Here is a 19,701-nt window from a genome sequence, read left to right as displayed (position 1 = left end):
TGTTTTCCTTTGACATTCTCGGTGTCTTTCCCCATTGGCATGTTGCACCAGTATGACACCTGGCGTTGGCAGCCTTCCGTTACTCCTATGTCATGTTTGGATGACTGTAAACCGTTTTTTTTGGTTTACATTGCCGTGCCGTTATGCTACGCCTGCGCCACTTCGTGAATCGCTATTTGCCTTCATTTGCATGGTGCAACACCGCACATGGGGTGTTTAACATACCTACGCCGGAGGCGGCGCAACTCAGGCGTACGCCGGTGGTGCACGTGGGATTGGATCGTACCTGAATCGCTCGGCGGCCATGTCTGGCGTTGGGGCGCCTACGCCATGCGTGCGCCTGGCGCAAGGTTCATGAATCCCGGGGATGGTGTATCCCTAGCTAGTAAATAAGAAAAGGATCATGATTTATTACCTTTTAGCTCCATGTATTTTTAGCGACTGCACTATACAGTTGGTACTAGGATTTTTACTAGGAATTACAAATGTAAATGTATTAGCTGTATATATGTATTAGCTGCTGTTTTAGTTAAGAATTCTACCATATGTACTAAAGTGTTTAGAACACATTTTGAATTTAAACTTGTTAGAAAAGTGCTCTCTAGTTTTTGCCTCACTATCTTCCTCTCTCTCCCAGATATTTTAAAATTTGACTAACGGGACCCAGCAATCTCCTTCATAAGTGTCTCTGTCCTCCTGGAAGACCTGACCTGACTAAGCCCCGACCCTGTAATTACGTCGGGGATATCATCCAAAAAGAAAAGACTGTGAAAGTATGTTTGTAATACATGTTTAATCCAAACATTCTGACCTGCGTGCCCAGTCTACCTACCTGCCCAGGACTGCCAGCAGCCAACAGCACCAGTCCCCATCACCATACTACCCCGATCCTCATTTATTGCACTGCCATAACTACCATTTGTTATTTCCATCTCCTAGCCATTAATACTTTTTTTCTTACTCTTTTCCTTATTTTATCCCTTCCTTACCTCCATACCTCTGACTTAAATCCTTTTGGCCACTAGCTGGCACCCTTCTACTTTTAGGTGTCCTTCCTTTTAACTTACTCCCACACTCACTGGTAACGTTGACTTCTACCTGTATCTTTAGTTTATTAACTACACTTTTCTTTTCTCTGGCCCTTGCCAAAACACCCTCCTATTCTTACACGACTACTATAAATCTGCTCACCACCAACCCCCACAGTTCATACTATCACATTACCTGTTTTAAACTTACCTGCTGTTATTTCACTTTACTGATTGTTTTTTCTGTCCCACTATCAACTCCTTTGTGAAATCTTCGCTCCGTTAAGCCTTTGGGCTCACTTCGCTCCCCACCCTACCCCCAAATCTCACCCGCCCCTGGCACCTCTACATTTATTCCTACTTAACCACACCCCTCCCAGCTCAAGACCAATCTCAACTTCTTCCTGTCTCCACCCAGTCCTTAATAGTCTCCTCCCTCACCCACCCATCTACTATCCAGAACATATACTTTCTAGACACTCTCTCTAATTCTACTTATCATGTCTAACCAATACCACACTATGCTACTACTAACTCTTCTAACTACTCTTTCCTCTACCTATCTCTTAACCTCCTATGAACAATCCTTATACTCTACTCCTTGCATCCCACGCAAGCAGACCCTAGCTATGCCCCCAGTTACATCCATAACCCACCTCAGTCCCATATACAAAAACTCTTATCTTCAACCTAAATATCACCATCTTTCTCACATTAAATACCTTATTCATACCCTCACAAAACAAAATTACTATTGCAAACCCTCACAATTTGATAATCTTATAGTAAGTGTCTCTTTGATTGATGGAGATATACACCCCAACCCTGGCCCTGACCCCTCCCCACTATCCCCTAACTGGCAACAAGTTAAAACAATGTCTACAGCGAATACTAAACCCCCCAAATCTCTCTCAATTGCACATCTAAACATTCGTAGCATTTGCAATAAAATTCTACTAATACATGCTCTTCTAGAAGTCCAACAGTTTGACATTCTCTGCCTAACTGAAACATGGCTGAAACCCACATTAAAAGATAATGAAATTATCCCCCCAGGCTATAACATCCTAAGACAAGACCGTTTAAACAAAAAAGGTGACGGTGTAGCTATACTCTTTAAAACTGGACTGGAAATAAGTAAAACAAATCATACCCTTCTAAAAGACACTAATGTTGAAATTATTATTTCCAAACTTCAGCTTAACCCTCACAAAACTATCAATACTATCTGTACCTATCTTCCCCCAGGCAAAAATCCTACCATATTAGAATACCTACTAAACTGGCTCTCACTAAACCTCCTTCAAGAAACAATACTTTTAGGAGACTTTAATATTGATTGGACCCTATGTAAACAAACCAATCCATCTACCCTTATTAACTTGCATGGATTCTCTCAAAACATAAACTCCCCAACTAGAACAAACAAACTTAATAATAAAGAAACCATACTAGACTGGATCTTAACAAATAGTCCCCAACAAAAATATACAACAGGAACTCTCCCAGATGACCTTAGTGACCACTCCCTAACTTATATTATTAGGCATAAAACACATTTTGCTATACCTCTCCTAATTCGTTCATCCCGTAGCAAAAAACATTTTGATCCCTATCAGTTTCAAAATGAACTTATGCAAGTTAACTGGTCACCTCTTAAAACTCTCCCTATAGATGAAGCTGTTAACCACTTTAATAATATTTTTCTTACCATTCTTGAACATCATGCCTTGCGTTCTATACGTATGAAATCTAAGACAGCTCAATGGCTCACAAGCAATACTAAACAACTAATCCTTAGTAGGAATAAAGCCTGGGCTAAATGGCGGACCACTAAAAGCTTTACTGATCATCTTACTTTTAAACAAAAAAGAAACATGACAAAGCAAGCCATCCTAAAAGATAAAAAGAACTTTTATACTCAACTACAACTATCCTCCCCCCACCAACCACATAAATTTTGGAAAGCTATTAACACACTACTATCCCCTGGCAAAGCTGCAACACCTAATCCACTAGGCTCCAACCCAGATTCCCCCTTACAAACAGCTAATACCTTTAACACCTTCTTTACTTCAGCAATACTAAAACTAGCTAACCAACAAAGCCCTGACACCTCTATACTATCTACCCCAAGCTGCACTCCTCCCCCATTTCAACTCAAACCCATACCTACCTCCTATATACTGTCCTTACTTCAAAAACTTAAACCCACAACCCCCTCAGCTGACAATTTACCAGCTGAATACCTCCAGCTAAGTGCAAAAGCTATAGCCTACCCTATCTCTATACTAATTAACAGGACCTTAAAAGAAAGCACTATCCCTTCAGTTTGGAAAATCTCACACATCATTTCTCTTTTCAAAGGGGGTGACTCAATGGAGTATTCTAACTTCCGGCCCATAGCTTTACTATCTCCTCTTGCAAAAATAATGGAGAAATGCATCCACAAACAGTTGCTTAATCACCTCCTATGCAATAATCTCCTAGCTAATTGCCAACATGGGTTTCGACCATTCCATAGCACTACCACAGCCTTATTATCCTTCATAGACTCTATTAACAAAAATCGCAACAAAAATATTCTATCTTCAGCTTTCTTTGTAGACCTGTCAAAAGCCTTTGACATGGTCAATCACCAACTCCTCTTACATCGTTTAAAATCTCTCTCACTGGACAATCTTACCTTAAGCTGGTTCACATCCTATCTTCATAATCGGAACAAGCTGTCCTATGGGACAACCATCTTTCTGAACTTCTCCCCACCTCTATAGGGGTCCCTCAGGGCTCCATCCTAGGTCCTCTACTGTTTTCTATTTTTATTAATGATCTGCATCTTGCCACCCCTCAGTCTACTTGCATTCAATATGCTGATGACACCACCATTATCTGCTCTACCACAACCCAGGCTGACCTTCACTCCCTCACTCAAAAAACCTTCACCACTATAGAGAAATGGTTCTCTAATCACTGTCTTCTCCTTAACCCAAAGAAAACCAAACTTCTCCTCTTTGCACCCACACACCTGTCTCCCTCTATCAACTTCACTCTCACATCTAACAATGGCACCCTAATCACTCCAGACCAAACAACCAAACTCTTGGGTGTTACTATTGACAACCAACTAAAATTTGACTTTCATATTAACTCTATCATAAAAACAGCTAACAGAAAACTAGGTTCACTCTACAGAATCAAGTCTTTCTTAACTCCTGAGGCTAGAACTACTATAGCTAGAACCCACTTAATTTCTACCCTATTATACGCTTCCCCCATATACACTAATCTTTCAAAATATAATCTCAACAATCTTGCTGCCTCATACAACAACATTGCCAGATTTGCCACTGCCTCTCCATACAGAACTCATCATTGCTTGAGTCTCCTAAAACTAGGGTGGCTGGAGTTACCCCACCTAATTCAATATTATCAACTTACAATGGCCCACAAAGCCCTCCATCACCCAGATAATACACCAATGCTCTCCACCCTCATAAAACCCTATAACAATCTGAAAAACCTACGCTCTTGCAACAAAATATTGATTCAAACTTCTCTATCAAATAATGCAGCAGGCAACTCCACATTTTCCAACTCAGTTGGCAAAGTATGGAATCAACTTCCTCAAGACCTTACATCCCTGACCTCAATTCCACTATTTAAAACCAAACTTAAACACTTCCTAACCAACCACTGGCTATGCTCTTGCAATAACCCTGGCTGACCTTTTTGACTCCCTCCTTATTTAAAACCAAACTTAAACACTTCCTAACCAACCACTGGCTATGCTCTTGCAATAACCCTGGCTGACCTTTTTGACTCCCTCCTTATTTAACTCCAAACTTAAACACTTCCTAACCAACCACTGGCTATGCTCTTGCAATAATCCTGGCTGACCTTTTTGACTCCCTCCCTTCTTTACCCCCCTCTCCTCCTCTTTCTTAACTCTATCATAATACACTTTCCATTTCTGAAGTGTATCTGTCTCCCCCTCCCAAAAATAGACATTACCCAAATTCTTTCTTTTCTCAACTTATAGATAATATTATTAATTTCTGTAACCTAGTTAGTTACCTGACCTTGCTTACCTTCTAAGTCTCGGTCTGTTCTCTATTGCCTAATCATCCTGTATTTGAGGTTTAAAGTTCTTGTTTTTTTCTTTTTTATTGTACATTGTTGTATTATTTTCTTGTCAAGTAGTAGATAGCGGAGCTTTTCTCCTTGGGCCTCCACGGAAAATGGACATGTATCCAGCTGGACTAGCCCGGTTAACAAATGTAAAATAAATAAAAATAAAAATAAATCAGATCAATACTTCTTATCATCTGGAAAAAGTAAAAAGCACGGATGAGTTCTGTAGGTAATAACATCAATATACATTGCTCAGCTCATATTGTCTAAATTTTAAACTGAAGAACATTACAGAATCTCTATACAGAGTTTGGAATGTTTCAGACACAGTCCTTTGCATATTGGATCAGAATTTAATAACCTCAAGATTCAAACCTGAAACCCTAAGCTATACGCACACTTGAATGCTGACACCTACTTCCCCAGCTTATCCATCTTGCCTGAGATTGTATGGCAGATATGTAGTTAAAAGAATTGGGAGAAAGAATGTGCAGGGATGGTGTACTAATAGGGATCACAGCTTTAAAAGTATGCTATACATTTATGAAAATAACGTTGCAAGCATGAATACATGTCAGCACAGTGGTCACAACACAAAAACACAACAGTAAACTTCCATACCTCAGAGAATGAAACACTGTCATATAAAATATAGCTGCTGTTAACAGACAACTACAAATTGCTGTACATCATGTGCACATTAATGTATTTTCGGTAGGTGGGCATAAAATATGTACAGATATTTATTGCCACAGTACAGATTATAACTCAAAATGATCCTAGATATCAGGGGATGTTCCTCTTCTACAGTCCAAATGTATATCTAACCATGTCATTCTCTTCAAATATAAGTATGAGAAGGGTGTTGAATTCAAATTAATAAACAATACCACAGTTATATATGAAATTCACATTGCAAATATTAGCATATTTCACATTCATTTTGCATAAATATACCAGTATGTTCAAAGCCTTACATATAAAAATGTAGCAACAGAGATGCTGTTGACAGACCATTACAGATTATGGAGAAATTCAAAGATAATAGATAAATAAATGAGATAATCATAATCACACTCAAAATAACCATTAACATGAATAAAGAAATATGTATAGCAGCATTTTGAAAACTTTTAGACAGCCACAATGATCAGAATATAGTTAAGAGTTCTCTTCTATGTGGATTTGAACCCACACTTAGTGAAGATATATATATATATATATATATATATATATATGGATCACCTTTATATCCTCGAAATCGCGTTTCGCCGACACACTAATCACCGACACCAAAAGACCGACAACAAAAAATACCGACAACGCAAAACACCGAAAACCATTACACCAACGCACTACAAGTAAACAACACAGTACACTACATAACATATCCACTATCCCTAACCCAAACCCTAACCCTAAGGTCCGACACTACCGCACACTTACCCTACCTGCACCCTAACCCTAACTCACTTACCCACCCCTAACCCCAAGATCCAACACTACCGCACACTCACCCTACCTGCACCCTAACCCTAACTCACTTACCCACCCCTAACCCCAAGGTCCGACACTACCGCACTCACCCTACCTGCACCCTAACCCTAACTCACTTAACTCACCCCTAAACCCACAGTCCCTCACTATTGCACACACACCCTACCTGCACCCTAGCCCTAACTCACTTAACCCACCCCTAAACCCACAGTCCCTCACTATCGCACACTTACCTGTCCGCTCCCTAACACTAAATCCCTCACTCGATCGCACACTTACCGAGTCCGTCGGGTTCTCACCTTGTCGGTCATCTGCGTTGTCGGTGTTTTCGTCCCGTCGGATTCCGTGTCGGCGAAACGCGTTGTCGGGCATCTGAAGGTGACCCATATATATATATATATATATATATATATATATATATATATATATATCTATATATGGTTCCCCTTCACAAAGTTGAACGGCCACAATCTCGAAATGCATATGGTCGAGACCATATGCTCGAAACTGTAGAAGCTCGACCATGTGAATGGGGAATGGCATACAGCGTAGAATGGGAGATTTCCCTTTTTTCCTGTAGTGCGATCTCGGAGTTGGAATAAATTAGTAGCGGGGGGGGGTGAGTGGTGCGGGGGGGGCTTGCCCCCCTGCAGAAACACTTTTTTGTGTTACTTTTTATTTCATTCCCTTTCATGAAGTCGAGCTTCCGAAATTCGAGCATATGGCATCGGCCATATACATTTCGAGTTTCGGAACATTTGACTTTATGAAGGGGAACCGTATGTGTGTGTATATATATATATATCTATATATATATATATATATATATATATATATATATATATATATATATATATATATATTTCTATGTATGCTGGCCTGCATCTTTACAGGCTGAGCTAACAGCCAATCCACCTTTTTTCCTGAACAAGCTGCTAATGTGCACATGTGTATCTGTATTCCTGTAGATAACAGATGAATATGGAAACATCTCACACATAAACACTATAGGCTGTCATGCTCCACAAAACTGTTAGATATCATCAAGTTTTACAAAATAGAAGGTATTTTAGACAGTTGGACATGCAGTGCTCTTGAAGTAAACAAACTGTACTAAAATAATACTGTTCGCTTTGTAAAGCAGAACTGACTAACAAAGTTATTTAGGAGTTAGTATTCACACATAGGCAGGTACACTAGAAGATATTCTTGAAGTATTATGGGTAATGGACAAATGCATAATCATTAGTGGCCTAGGCGCTACAGGCATCAGTGATACATGACCATACTGTTTGCGTGAAATGATGTCCTTATATATTTAAAAACAGAAACATGTAAAATGCTCATTATTATATAGATGAGAAACATTATTAAACAAATAACCCCATGGGAATTGAACCCATAATTACAGGGAGAATGATCACCTTGCCTTCTTAATTATCCAGATGAACTAATTGTCAGAACAGCTGAATAATTGTTTTAAAAGGCATGTTTCTTATATGTGGGACACAGCTATATCTCCAAATTCTTTAGGAATGTTCAGGTATACATAAAACTGTGACACTTGTAGGCATCTACTAGCTGTCTCCACATCTTCTTAACCCTCCAACAAAGCTCCACTATTTTCCTGTAATGTAGGCCTTTGTAGCAGTGTCAAACCTGCACTACAGTCCGGTAGATTCCCACACATCATTGATGCTCCATATGTTGATCATAGTGAAGTTCCATGGTCTGGCAATGATACAATGCTCCACTCCAGTGTAGACATTCAGATTTTGGATGTGGTCTCTCCCTCAGACCAATTGAGTGCCTGGACACATCAAAGTCTCCTAGAAGTAGACATCTTAAATGTAATGTAGATAAGTTGAACAGATCCTGATCAATAAATTGCTCATTGAGGTCCCACTCAGTTTGCAGGCAGCAATAGTCTGCTCTGTAAATGTATTAGAATCACTATTTAAATGTGGCACATATGGCATGTTATCAGATCACTGGAAGATAATGGTTGTGTGCTACATATAGTCCCGTTTAAGGATACATTTTGGGTATTTGTGTGGTGCACCTTCCTGTTACATTGAGCTATTGGTTAAAATGCCAAATTTGGAGAACTTACACAGATGTGCTCAAATGGAATTCCAAAACTCTGAATTTTAAAGAACTTCATTAATTATGAATGGCACAAATGCGATTTAAAAGATGCAAGCACGTAGCTGGTCTTGCTTACTTACAGGTATCCCTGACTCATACGTAGCTGCAAAGGTAGATTTGCACCTGCTAGCATTGCTGTGTTAGCAAACATTTCCCTCCTTATAGACCTATATTATCATTAATCCTTAGAAAAATATGTGTATATGGTTAGACTGATACATTTATGGAAAACTGTGTGCATTATGAAAAATATTTGTGACTAGAGTGATGTGGGATTGAAGTATATGCATACAAGTGGGTATATCTGCAACACTAACAAGCAGTACTTTCCCACATGCAGTTGTACAGACAAATTTCAACAGCACAAGTGAACAATACATAAGGATATACTCACAGATTTTCTGTATATATTGCTGGTGACTCAATATACACTGTGGTATATGTATGGAAACCTATGGATTCCAGCATTCTTTGTATGTTGCTATGTCATCTATATTCATATTGCTGTTATAGATATTTATTGACTGATGCTTCTTAAAACAATAATTACAACTATTTATTGAATGCAAAAAGATCTATGTTTATGTCTGCTTACCATGTATTCTCTGTGGACTGCTTTCAGATACAGAGGCTTTCCGACGCTTTCTGTAAGTTGTCCAGTTGATAATTTTCAGATACTTTCTGCTAATGTGGACTACTCAGTACTGGTGGTGTTAATATAAGTTCTTCATGTAAAACATTTCATGTTAGTGTGACTGCTTTTTTATACAGGTTGTCTGCTTGGGCTCAGATTGCATTACAGCTACAGTCATCACACATTTCTGTTTTACACATATTGTTGTGTGTAATATGTTAATGTGAACTGCATGCAGAGTGTGTGGTTTGTGGAGCAAAATGCTATTGTGTTTGGACGTCCATTACTGTGATATCCAGCATAAGGGGTTCAAATCTCTCAAACAGCCTGTTCAGATATCATAATTTATGTTTCTTTTCCAAGTGTTATGTATCCATGCATTGTATTCATATCATATATGGTTTTAAATGCCACAGTACTATATGGTACAGGGACTATTTCCTAGAATTTGACATTGAAGTGGACTGCAGAGGGGTTAAATTGACATAAGCTGTCCACATAATTATCTCTATGTGTAGGACCCCACATTACTCTAACCATGTCTATATAACTGTCTTTCAGATGGCAAACAGACCTAGGGGTGGCAATTTCTCCCCACAGGAAATCGTAATTATAATACATGCTCTGTGTCAACATGGACAGAGACTCCTTGGATGGGCAAGAAATACAGTATAGAAGAATGAAGTCTAGTGACCTCAACAACATTATTAATGCTATGAGAGGTCACAGTGGATCTCAGAAGGCCTGTCACTGATCATGCTCTGTCATTATCTTTCATGCAGCCAACAGGGTATGCTGGTATGAGATGCTGAGGAATGCCATCAGTGGTGACCCACAATTGACACCACCTTATGAGATCACAGAGTTTCTTGCTTCACTGATATGGCAAACAGGGAGTATCACATACTCAGGAGTGGGATAGATGCACATGTATGTGTGATGCATGCAGAGTAACTCGGAACATCTAGGTGTTGTATGCATATTCATGTATTGTCATTTTTGTGTTGCAGCTACAGAACTGCATTGTGTATATGGGTCCACACATGGTAATGATGACCAACATAAGTGTAATGATATTTAGCCTTACAACTTCAGTACATACATAATAGTGCAACCAACATATGTAATGTTGTCTGCATTCATTTGCACAGGTTCATCCACCTCGGCACAACAGCAGGGCATGACAGATGAGTGTCTCCATATACTGTTACTGTGACCATTACATGACATGCCAGTGCTGTTTCCTGTCATATTGATATTTCCTTCACATTATCAAATATGGGTACATCTTCTGAAGGCATGAGCCATACAGATGTACCTACAGACTGATCAGGTATGGCTCCCCAACATTTTCATAGGCTGCAGCAATATGTAGCAGACCTGTGTTTTATGAAATGAATGTTGCTGTTTTTCTACACATCTACACAGGGACATCTGGCTAACAGGTGCGCAGTATATCACATACGTATCACCATACTGTGTTGCAGTGTTATATATGTCATTATGTGTCTATGCCAGTGCCTGCATAAATGACTGTGTTTGCTTTGTCTGTACTTTCCCCACTGTAGGGGATTACCACAAATGAACTCACCACATCAGGAAGGTGTCGCTGTTATACTCTTACCTCTCTTTCATACATGTCATTGCTATTACTCCTGTTATTATCCTCCATTAATATTGAGTCCCTCGACCACTGCATAGGACACCCCATTAGCATCTCAGCCACAGCTAACTGGTATGTGTTTGTATTACCTACTATATGTTTTACCTCTGTTGGAATGGTACATGCTGACAAGGATGTAATTAAGACTGCTGTGTTTATGCCTTTATTTCCCCTACAACAGTCACATTTCATTCCTCCCCTCTTGTGTCCCATGAGGACGTGTCACACGTGTTATGTTTGTACTCCTCTCATATGTCATGTATGTTGCATATGTAACATAATTGTCAACTCCCTGTTATATAGATTCAGTGGGCCATAAATGGAAAAGACCTCCTGTTAAGTCATCATTATTTGTAACATTGTAGTGAGATATATGTGGTATATGCCATTAAACATATACATCATGCGATGTAAACATGTTTTTCTGGACCTGTGTCATCTGTCTCTTCTTTTAGTATATCCACTGCTTTTATCCTGCATTAGTCCACCCATTGATCCTGATGTATGATCTGATGTGTCTCAGTATGGTAGCATGACCCTGGCACACAGGACACAGACTTGGTGATACAGTAGTCCAGCTCAGATGATGACAGTCATGTGGAAGATGCTGTAGCTTCAGATGTGGATGAAAACTTGTCCAGCCATTCTAACAATAAAAGAGACGTTAGATGGTGTACAGGATGATGCATGTGGACCACAGACCCATGTTGAGTCTGATGGAGATGTTGACACTTCCCCAGAGCATGTCCATACTGCCTATCGCAGTAGACATAGGCATTTAGTAGGTTTGCATCTACACATGTCAGAAGGTGCCCACCTACCACTACAGGCAGATGAACATTCCCAGTGATGTGATGGATCTGACATCTTTGCACTTGCTCATGCCTCAGATTGTGCTGCACACTTGCTGGGTGTGCTGCATGAAAGACAGGAGTGCAGACACTGTGAGGTCATAGCAGCATTGACTGCACAGAATGAAAGTATGTTATCTGTGCTACAGTCCACTGAATTCCTGGCAGTACTACAGTAGTGTCATACATACCTCTCAACCTTACCGAATTCCTCAGAATTTCCCAGTTTTGAGACTAAAATAATGGGGCGCCAAGAATTCCTGAGTGGACCCTTGAAATTACGATTTTTTTTTCTTTATTTACAATTTTTACTTAATGCTGACTTCATCAGGCATCACCAGTGTATCCAACAATGTCATCAGTGTGCAGGAGCATGCGTGATGGCGTCATGAGACAGTGCCTGACCCCTGACTGCCTGTCTAACTGCCTTTGAAAAAGGCACTTCTGCATTCACAGTCATTCCTTGGTTTCATATATTCTCAATATAACTTTTTCATTTGTCACGTTTATTCATTTGCTTGCATGCTGTTTATACATATTGCCTTTGTTCAAAATAAATTCCATCCCTTTCATGCTGTCGAGCCATATCCCACTCTTTTAGCAACCTCATGAACATTCATCTTCAAACTCAGGAGTGAGTTGAGATTATGAACTGACAAACCAGAAACTCTGGTTCCATGATTTGCTTCTAGTTAAAATTAATTACGCATGGTGTTTCTTCATAGTAATGTCACAATCATGGGACGGATCAAACCAGGGAGATGCTCACTTTTACTTTTATAATAGATTTGAAAGCATGTATTTTTGCAAGTAATCTTACACCCTTCACCTTATTTGATACGTGATTTTTACCTAAATTAGAATACTAGTAGTAATTCTTAAAAATTTGTCACTGAATTTATGAAAATTAAACAAGTTTCTCACTCAGTGGTAAACAGATAAAATTCCTAAAGCCAGTGAATTTTACAGCTAAACAAACTTTTTACTTTGTAATTGCAGAATTTTAAATTCCTGTGAAGTTCATTGCCACCTACCTGTTACACTGAGATTAGCATTTCTGCACCCATTGCCAACATAACTGGTTCTGCAGCTCCAGATTGGTGGGAATATTTTGTCAAGCAGAATTCTGTTTGGTTGCTGACATTGTCTAGCCATGTACACCTCCGAACAGTATTAAAAAAAAGTCCTGTAGTGGACTTTAGGTGGTTCGCAGCAAACTCTGTAGGGGTTATATTATTTTGTTCTGTTTTTGCTCAAATTGATCAAATTGCCACTCATGAAACTGCGTTTTACTGCATCTAGTTACTGTCTCAGAAAGTTTGCATCTAAGTTGGAGTGGGATGTTGTAAATTTATTGCCTAAGAGCTTAGAGATGGGAACTTAGGAAAGATGGTATATGGCTTCTGTCCTGTTATAGTTATAGGGAGGTAGTAGTAGCAATTTGCTCCATAATAGTATGAGCACATTTCTGCATGACTATGCTTAGTAAAATGCCACATGGGAGATGCAGGCCCCCTCTCAGCAGATCAAGCATTGTCCATAGGGCATCAGTGTCTATGCTGTAATATGGACACACCTGCTGCTGACCCATCCAATGTGGGCATGGTACTCGCAACCAGTCGACTCACAGTCATGCTCCTTTCCATAGTATGTCTACGCATGCTGGTGTCACCCCATCAGTCTCCTCTGTGGAGCAACCTGGTCCAAGTGTTTCCAAACATGGTAGGAGCAGACCAGACTGAGGTGTGAGCCATCAGCACGTGTGCCCTAAACTGTAGTAGTGACAGATGATCCACTGTGTTTTGTAGTGTCAGTCTGATCCTATGGCAATGATGATTACTGTGCAGACCACTGACAGTGCCTGTCTGTGTTTGTTGTGAAATCTGATGCCACAAGAATGTAGCACTTTTACTAACCATAGGTGACTCCATTTGCTACATTATACTTTATCCACACTTTACATTGATATATGTTGCTTGTGATATTGACAACATTTCTACATTATGTCCTGTGTTGGTTTCCTGTTTGCATATATTGATAGTGGGCACATAGGAATATGCTTCACAAAGGTATGTCCCTTGTCTGCCATACAACACTATGAGTCGGTATGCATATCTGTGTCACTTGTGGCCTCAGTTAATGATCCATGTTGCGATAGATTTGTAAATGTTCATACTGTTATAGGTTCATAGGTTCATACTAGGCTATCTGCCCTAGGGCATTTATAAGCCTAGCCAGAGTGTGTTTGGCTTTCGCCACCCATTTTAAATTAATTTTGCTATGCCCTTTTTCGAGGTTAGTATACTGTGCCTCTGTCTAACAGTGACACAGAAGTGATACCCGGGGTAAACCTACGATCTCCCATCCACTCATCAAGATTCCTCTTGAAGAGAGTCAATGAGGGACTCTGCCTAACCTGGACTGGGATTTTATTCCAGAGTGAAGGGAGCCTCTGGGTTATGAATCTGTCCCTCCAGCATGCCCTATTTATTTCAGTGCTGAGGTTCAAGTCTCTCGAGCGCATAGCTCGATGGGATTTGGATTTTCTGAGGTGCAGCATGTCCATTAATTCCAGGTTGGACATGGCTTTATACATCAGGCACAGATCGCCTCTGAGCAGGTGGTATGCCACTGAGTAGAGCTGGAGTTTCTTTAACCAAGCAGCATATGGCATCTGTTTGAGCCCTTTGATCCTCTTGGTGAGGTACTTTTGGGGTCTTTCCAGTTGCTGCAGGTGTCTGGTAAGGTACATCCCAAAAGGGGCATTATACTCAATTATGGGCCTGATGAGGTATGAGTAAAGAGGCATGATGACCTCCCCTGATCTAGATGTGAATCCCTTTATGATTAGGTGGGCTATATAAAATGTTTTTCTAACCACTTTGGCCACATGGTTGTCAAATGAGAGATTGCTATCAACTTGGGTCCCCAGGTCCCTAATGACTTCTTCTGTACTTAATGGATTACCACCTATGTGGTAATTTGTGGGCACTTTGTTTTTGCCAAAGGGGATGACCATACACTTTTTGGTGTTTAGCTTGAGGCCATGGCTCTGGCACCAGTTGTCTGTTTCTATGAGGCCCTTTTGGAGGATGCTTGTGTCAGCTGGAGAGTCGACTATGGCGCCCAGTTTGCGAACTTGGTCAGCCACAGTCCTTCCATGTTGGCCTGTACCTCCGAGAAATATATACCGAACAAGAGAGGTCCCAGGACTGAGCCTTGTGGGATGCCACTTGTAACTGGTTTGGAGTCTGACATGGCTCCAGCAATTCTAACCATGCGGGTTCTGTCCTTGAGCCAGTTTGCAACCCATCTAGTGACATAGGGGTTTATATTTAAGCTGGTGATCTTATCTATAATGCCCAAGTGGGGTATTGTATCGAAGGCTTTTGCGAGGTCCAGGTAGGCTGTGTGGACCACCTTCCCCTCGTCAATGGCCTTGGTGACTGTTTCAAAGAAATTGACCAGGTTTAAGAGGCAGGATATGCCCTTAACAAAGCCGAACTGGGTAGGATCCAGTATCTGTAGGTCCCCAATATCTTTATTTATGAGGTCCATGATGATCCTTTCCATAGCTTTGCAGACCAAGCTAGCCAGGCTTATGGGGCAATAGTTTCCAGGATCCATTGAGGCACCACCTTTGTGGAGAGGGACCACTGTTGCTGTACGCCACTCTTTGGGTACATATCCTGTAGTAAGGCTGAGATTGAACAGTAGTTTTATGTTTGGGTTTAGCTCTTCTTGGAGTTCATGTAAAACGCAGCCCGGGACACGGTCTGGTCCCATTGATGCTGTGTTTTTTGCTTTGGAGAGGGCGACTGACATATAAGTGAGGATTATGTTGTTATGTCTGATAGTGTGTGCATCTAGTGGATAATTGCCATCAGATGCAATATGTGCTGCTGCCTTTGTCCAGCAGCTGAAAATCACTGTTTTATCTGTGTACTTCTGCATGTGTGGTTTTTCATGACTCAAAGATTTGCATTAGATAGTGCAGTGTTGCCTGGGCCTGGACGCATCCTCTGCTGTACACCTATATTTCTTCTGCTCGATGCATCCTCCTGCTCCTTCTCTGATAGCTGTCAAATGTCATCTTCAGACATCTGGGGTTCTTGGGGTAGTTCAGCCACTTCTGCAGTTGAAATACATCCATGGGCTGCTGTTAGCATGTTGTGTAGCAAGGCACACACAGTTATCCATTGTTCTGCCTTTTCATGTTTGCATGTCAGTGCACTCCTGGATGTGTCTAGACATCTAAACTTAGCTTTCAGTACACCAGAGATACACTCTGTGGTATTTTGTGTTGTTGCATATGCTCTGTTGTAAAAGGCAGAGTCAAGTATCAGTCCAAAGTCATCATCTTCTTTCAGCTGTTCCTGTTATGGGTCACCACAGTGGATCATCTGTTTCCATTTCTTTCTGTCCTCTGCCCATACATGTCAAGCAGAGTGCCTCTTTGGACCTCTTCAAGAGGAACCTTGACGACTGGATGGGAGAAAGGAAATTCCCCCCAGGGATCACGTCAGTCGCCCTGCTAGACAGGGGTCCAGGAAAGTAAATAATGTGGGAAGAAATAGCCAGGGAATTGTTATGGCTAGGCTTGTATAGGCCCTAGGGCTGATAGCCTAGTACCAACCTATGAAACCTATGAACCTATGAACTCTGCCACACCAACCACCTGCATGTCATTTCTCACCACATCAATAAACCTTATCTTAGGCCTTCCTCTTTTCCTGTTACCTGGTATCTTCATCCTTAGCATCTTTTTCCCAATATACTCAGCATCCTTCCTCAGCACATGTCCAAACCAACATAATCTTGCCTCTCTGGCTTTATCTCCAAACCTTCCAACCTGGGCTGATGCTCTAATATACTTATTCCTAATCCTGTCCACCCTTGTCACACGCATTGCAAATCTTAACATCTTTAACTCTGCCACATCCAGCTCAAACTCCTGCCTTTTTGTCAATGCCACTGTCTCCAACCCATATAACATAGCTGGTCTCACTACCCTCTTGTAGACCTTCCCTTTCCCTCTTACTGGTACTCGAGTGTCACAAATCACTCCTGACACTCTTCTCCACCCACTCCATCCTGCCTGTACTCTCTTCTTCACCTCTCTTCCACACTTACCATTACTCTGAATGATTGACCCAAGTATTTAAACTCATCCACCTTTGCCACCGCTACTCCTTGCATCCTTACCATTCCTCTATCCTCCCTCTCATTCACACACATATATTCTGTCTTAGTCCTGCTGACCTTCATTCCTCTTCTTTCTGGAGCATATCTCCATCTCTTCAGGGTCTCCTCCACCTGTTCCCTACTCTCACTACAGATCACAATGTCATCTGCAAACATCATAGTCCACGGAGACTCCTGTCTGATCTTGTCTGTCAATCTGTCGATCACATTTGCAAATAAGAAAGGGCTGAGAGCTGATCCTTAATGTAATCCCACCTCCACCTTAAATGCATCCATCACTCCCACCACAGACCTCACTGCTGTCACACTGCCCTCATACATATCCTGTACCACTCTTACAAATTTCTCTGACACTCCCGACTTCCTCATACAATACGACAACTCCTCTCTAGGCACCCTGTCATATGCTTTCTCTAAGTCTACAAAAACACAATGCAACTCCTTCTGACCTTCTCTGTACTTCTCCATCAACACTGTCAGAGCAAACAACCCATCTGTAGTGCTCTTTCCCAGCATGAAACCATACTGCTGATTACTAATCATTACATCCCTTCTTAACCTAGCTTCCACTACTCTTTCCCATAACTTCATGCTATGACTGATCAGTTTAATCCCTCTGTAGTTACTACAGCTCTACACATCATCCTTATTCTTACAAATCGGTATCAACACACTTTTTCTCCATTCCTCAGGCATCCTTTCACTTTCCAAGATTTCGTTAAACAATCTGGTTAAAAACTCCACTGCTATTTCATATAAACATCTCCATGCTTCCACAGTTATGTCATCTGGACCAACAGCCTTTCCGTTCTTCATCCTCTTCATAGCTATTCTTACTTCCTCCTTGTTAATCCAGTGTACTTCATAATTCACTAACCCCACATCATCCAACCTTCTATCCCTCTCATTCTCTTCATTCATCAACTCCTCAAAGTACTCTTTCCATCTTCTCAACACACTCTCCTCGCTTGTGAGTATGTTTCCATCATTATCCTTTATCACCTTTACCTGCTGCACATCTTTCCTGGCTCAGTCCCTCTGTCTAGCCAGTTGATACAGGTCTTTTTCTCCCTCCTTAGTGTCCAACCTTTCATACAACTCTTCATATGCCTTATCCTTAGCCTTCGCCACCTCTCTCTTTGCCATGCACCTCATCTCCTTATACACCTGTCTACTTTCTTCATCTCTCTGAAAATCTCACTTTTTTTGCCAACCTCTTTCTCTGTATACTCCCCATACTTCCTCATTCCACCACCATGTCTCCTTGTCGTCCTTCCTCTGTCCAGATGTCATACCAATCACCTTTCTAGCCGTCTCCCTTACTAGCTCTGCTGTAGTTACCCAGATATTTGGTAACTCTTCACTGCCACCCAGTGCCTATCTTAACTCATCTCTGAACTCCACCTTACAATTACCCTTTTTCAATTTCCACCATTTGATCCTTGGTGCTGCCCTCACACTCTTCCTCCTCTTCTTGATCACCAACGTCATCTGCAAACCACCATCCTATGCTGCCTAACTGCACTTTCCCCGGTCACCACTTTACAGTCTCCAATCTCTTTCAAACTGGCCCTCCTACATAAGATATAATCCACTTGAGTGCATCTTCCTCCACTCTTGTATGTCACCCATCAGTCCAAAGTAAAAAGTAGAAAACTTTATTTCACGTTGGTAAGTGCTTTCATGGGAATAACTCCCACTTCCTCAGACCATAAAAAACTAATGCATACTGCTCCCTTTTATACAAAAAATCAAATTGCTTAATTACTTAATTGCACCACAATAACCAACTGACAACCAGTTGGTCATCTTTAAAGGTGCACTATATGTTCCATCATTCTCATTGCCTTAAAAATGCTCATAATAAAATACCCTATGTATGCATATAGAAAATATGTTTTATACTAGATACACATATCACAGCATACATCAATATCACACTAAATTAATTCATAAAAATACATATATCAATATTTATATATATATATATATATATATATATATATATATATATATATATATATATATAATATATGTATTAAGCATATGCAGTAACACAGTGACAATAAAAGATTAAGCATGGTTGTATTTACAATCATAAATTGCAGTCATTTCAATACAATACTTCTAAATATATGGTATTATATTATTCTGATAATGAACTTGCAATTATTCAAACACTGGCCATTGTCATATCATAAACCATTCACATACATATATATATGTGTGTATATATATATATATATATATATATATATATATATATATATATATATATATATATATATATATACACATATATATATATCTATGGGGGTCCAGTGGTAACGTTGTTGCCTCAAAGCAAGAGGTTCTCCTGTTCGACTCTCGGCTGGAGTGCCTTCTGTGTGGAGTCTGCATGTCCTCCCCGCGGTCGAGTGGCCTTCGAAAGACATGCGTGAATGGGCGTGCCTACGCTGAAGGTTAGGCATCGGGCTGGCAACCCGGCACCATAAAAATCGACTGCCAATCATTAGCGGACCGGAGTTCCGCTGTGGTAACCTC

Source organism: Protopterus annectens, chromosome 7.part0 (genome assembly GCF_019279795.1).
Source record: "Protopterus annectens isolate FY-2018-M chromosome 7.part0, PAN1.0, whole genome shotgun sequence".
Classification (NCBI taxonomy): Eukaryota; Metazoa; Chordata; order Ceratodontiformes; family Protopteridae; genus Protopterus; species Protopterus annectens.
The sequence above is the reverse complement of the archived record's forward strand: the minus strand, read 5'-3'. Positions refer to the sequence as shown.